This window comes from Batrachochytrium dendrobatidis, assembly GCF_000203795.2.
Source record: "Batrachochytrium dendrobatidis JAM81 unplaced genomic scaffold BATDEscaffold_5, whole genome shotgun sequence".
In the NCBI taxonomy this organism is placed as follows: domain Eukaryota; kingdom Fungi; phylum Chytridiomycota; class Chytridiomycetes; order Rhizophydiales; genus Batrachochytrium; species Batrachochytrium dendrobatidis.
The window spans coordinates 1,354,244-1,358,978 of NW_006281103.1; the positions used below are offsets into that span (position 1 = coordinate 1,354,244).

Sequence of the window (4,735 nt, forward strand, 5' to 3'; positions counted from 1 at the left end):
TGCAGTAGTCTATTGACAGCATCACTAGATGATCTGATGTAGAACCGTAAATCTGATTGAATCACAATTTACCATGTCCATCATAAATTCAGAATCTCACATTTAATCTGAAATTCCCAATGAATATTCATAAACCCAAAACTATTTTTAATGAATGATTTATTTCACTTGATGCTATCAGTCCACATGCACAATACTTTTTAGATTGATTATAGTTGTCGTGGATAGAAATGGTATAGAAACCAACAAGCAAAAAATGTATCAAACTCAAGCCAATTCGTTAAAGTCATGAACACGATACCAGCTTTGGGGATCAGAATGGCCCAGACATTCACCAACGGTGACAAAAGTGTATCCGAGCTTACGATACTTTTGAACGATTGCTTGAATACCAGAATGACCATTACTAACCCACTCATTATGAAGCGTGATGAACGAATGAGTTTGTGGACTAGCCCCAGAATGGTAGCTAATAGACTTGTCGAATTCGATGACTGCCTGTGTACCTGGATTACCTGCACTGGAAATGCCCGAGTCACCGCTATCCGCATTGTGATCAACAACAACATATCCCATCTCAATAAGATGCTTAATCAGAGTTGAAGTATAGGAACCATGAGGGATTCGCATGTAGAGTGGACTGAAGCCAATTGTTTGCTGAATCATCCAGTCATTATTAAGCATTTCAAAAGTCATTTGATCGAATGGAAGTCTGCCAAGTCTGGAATGGCACAGAGTTCCAGATCCAACTTGATGGCCCTCGCTATAGATTCTCTTCACAATGTTTCGTGCTCCATCATAGTGCATATTATTGGCGTTGAGTCCATTAACAAAGAATGTTGCTGGAGCACCAGCACTCTTGAGTGCATCAAGGACTCGTGGAATGTTACCAGAATCAGTACCTCCTTCAAATGTTATGGCAATCTGACCAGGGTTTACGCAACGAGTGTGAGCCTCAAAATAACTATCGTGACTGGGATGAGCTGGAACGGATGGTAAAAACCTCGTGATCGGAGGTTTGCAAATACCAAACAAACCTTGACATCCAATACCGCAATGAGCAGTTGAAGTTCCACAAAAGTTGTCACGCGAGCAACAAGATTCCGGTGGACATACTTTGTTGTATTTTCGTCCACAAGAATTGTTATCCGTCAAAGTGAACGAAGCCTTGATAGCAGAGCTAAGGTCACTTCCACATTCACCATACAAGGGATTGCATTGAGATATGCAGTGCGAAATATCCGATCCACAGTAATTGTACTCGGAACAGCATTGCGATCCCATGCATCTGCCATGTTTTGGTCCACATTGATTATTGTTTGAAATGACTTTTGTCCAGTCTTTATCGGATGATCCTGCATCTTCATCTTGTTGTTCCCGAGTTCCACTAGGTTTAGTATGAGGTGCAGTATCAGATTCAGAATCAGAATCAAAATCAGTATCAGATTCAGAATCAAAATCAGATTCAGTATCAGATTCAAAATCAGTATCAGTATCAGATTCAGTATCATATTTATCAACGAGCTTTGCAACAGGTGCAGGTACATGTACAGGTGCTGCAGTATCAGTATCAGATTCAGATTCAGTATCAGTATCAGATTCAGTATCATATTTATCAACGAGCTTTGCAACAGGTGCAGGTACATGTACAGGTGCTGCAGTATCAGTATCAGTATCAGTATCATATTTATCAACGAGCTTTGCAACAGGTGCAGGTACATGTACAGGTGCTGCAGTATCAGTATCAGATTCAGATTCAGTATCAGTATCAGATTCAGTATCATATTTATCAACGAGCTTTGCAACAGGTGCAGGTACATGTACAGGTGCTGCAGTATCAGTATCAGATTCAGTATCATATTTATCAACGAACTTTGCAGCAGGTACAGGTGCTGCAGTATCAGCAGATTCAACAGGTGCAGCAGATACAGTATCGTCAACAAGATCAGAATCATCAAAGAGTTCAATATCAGATTCAACAGGTGCTACAGGTTCAACAGGTGCGACAGATTCAACAGGTGCAGATTCAGTATCATCAACAAGATCGGAATCATCAAAGAGCTTTGCAGCAGGTGCAGTAGCGAATGCTGCAGGTTCGGCAGTATCAGATTCAACAGGTGCTGCAGATGAAACCACAGGTTCGGCAGATTCAGTATCATCAACAAGATCAGAATCATCAACAAACTCAATATCAGATTCAACCGGTGTAACAGATTCAGTAGATTCAACAGGTGCAGCATATTCAGTAGATTCAACCGGTGTAACAGACTCAGTATCGTCGGCAGGTGCAGTAGGAGATTCAACAGGCTCAGTATCAGATTCAAGATCAGAATCATCAACAAACTCGGTATCAGATTCAGCAGGTGTTGCAGATTCAGTAGATTCAACAGCTGGTGCTGCAGATTCAGTAGTGAATGCTGCAGGTGCAACAGATTCAGTAGATTCAACAGCTAGTGCTGCAGATTCAGTGGATTCAGTATATTCTGCAGGTGCAACAGATTTAGTAGATTTAACAGGTGCTGCAGATTCAGTAGATTCAACCGGTGTAACAGACTCAGTATCGTCGGCAGGTGCTGCAGATTCAGTAGTGAATGCTGCAGGTGCAACAGATTTAGTAGATTTAACAGGTGCAGCATATTCAGTAGATTCAACAGGTGCTGCAGATTCAGTAGATTCAACCGGTGTAACAGACTCAGTATCGTCGGCAGGTGCTGCAGATTCAGTAGTGAATGCTGCAGGTGCAACAGATTCAGTAGATTCAACAGGTGCTGCAGATTTAGTAGATTTAACAGGTGCTGCAGATTCAGTAGATTCAACCGGTGTAACAGACTCAGTATCGTCGGCAGGTGCTGCAGATTCAGTAGTGAATGCTGCAGGTGCAACAGATTCAGTAGATTCAACAGGTGCTGCAGATTCAGTAGATTCAACAGGTGCTGCAGATTCAGTAGATTCAACCGGTGTAACAGACTCAGTATCGTCGGCAGGTGCTGCAGATTCAGCAGTGAATGCTGCAGGTGCAACAGATTCAGTAGATTCAACAGGTGCTGCAGATTCAGTAGATTCAACCGGTGTAACAGACTCAGTATCGTCGGCAGGTGCTGCAGATTCAGTAGTGAATGCTGCAGGTGCTGCAGATTCAGTAGTGAATGCTGCAGGTGCTGCAGATTCAGTAGATTCAACCGGTGTAACAGACTCAGTATCGTCGGCAGGTGCTGCAGATTCAGTAGTGAATGCTGCAGGTGCAACAGATTTAGTAGATTCAACAGGTGCTGCAGATTCAGTAGATTCAACCGGTGTAACAGACTCAGTATCGTCGGCAGGTGCTGCAGATTCAGTAGTGAATGCTGCAGGTGCAACAGATTTAGTAGATTCAACAGGTGCTGCAGATTCAGTAGATTCAACCGGTGTAACAGACTCAGTATCGTCGGCAGGTGCTGCAGATTCAGTAGTGAATGCTGCAGGTGCAACAGATTCAGTAGATTTAACAGGCTCGGCAGGTGCAACAGGTGCTGCAGATTCAGTAGATTCAACCGGTGCTGCAGGTGCAACAGGTGCTGCAGGTTCAACAGATTCAGCAGGTGCTACAGCGGGTGCTGCAGGTAGATTCTTCACTTCACAATGACCATATCCGCGTTGACAATTCTTGCCACACGAGCTGGTTTCTCTGCTACAGGCTCCGTATTTGGAGCAGCACAGATTGTCTGGACAAACGGTTTTTGCTTTTGGACCGCATCCAAAGTTACTGGATACAGGCAGATTCAAGATTCCATCGTTGCTTGTAACAAACGGAGCTGATTTGGGTAAAACTAATCATTTATTTACTCGTGAGTATCCCAATCAACAGTATATACAACCATACATATTGTTGTTTTACCTTGAGCGCTACAAACAGCGGCAAACGCCAACACGCTGACTTTAAGCATAAGCATGATGAATTCTATATGCAATCAATCAAAAATCCGTAGTTGAAATGGTTGACTGCGAACAATATCCTGATATTGCGTTGGGGATGATGACCATTTAAATGTGTAAAACACTATGAAACGATCACCCTAAATCCCAACATCGCAATCATTCAAATATCCGAAATAAGCTCGCCCTTTTCAAGATTCCTGAGTACGCAGGTCAAAGCATATTGGCTGCATACACTTAAATAGGGGTTTGATGACCGTTGATAATGAGGGTGTGTGATCAGGGTTCTGGAGTAAGACAATGTCAATCAGCTGTGACAAAGTCGACAGCGGAGATTACCAACGAGTCGAAAACATCAAAATTTACAGTCTAAAATAAGCAATATAGTATAAACTGATTAGCCAATCATGACAGATTTGCTCAACAACGATTTGTGGAGTGCAAGATGACACGCCAACTGCCAACCAAGCCATGCAAGCTTAATGACTGCATGTTGTCGGCTGTAAATTAATATTGTTCGTATCTATAGCATCTGTTCCTGGACCAACTTATCCCAATCGTCATTTCTTCCATTGTGCTACTGCTGCTGGCTATACTGCCAACAATGGTGCTTTTCTTGGTGTTCCGTGCCGTACAATCTACGAAAATATGGCCGATCATGGAAACTCGTACAAGTTCTATTCTCCTCAACTCAAGTCTACACCACTGTTGTACCGCAATCTGCGCAACATTTACAACTGGATGAGAATCAAAAACATGAGCACGTTTTTTGAAGATGCCAGAGCCGGTTCATTACCCCAATACTCGTTTATTGATCCTGATT

At 42.7% G+C, this 4,735-nt stretch overlaps 1 protein-coding gene across 1 annotated transcript in view; it reads left to right on the forward strand.

Moving 5' to 3' along the window:
• BATDEDRAFT_36939 (uncharacterized protein) overlaps positions 1-4,735 on the forward strand; it is a 10,968-nt gene that overhangs the window by 1,812 nt on the left and 4,421 nt on the right. The gene's annotated exons all lie outside the window — the stretch shown is intronic.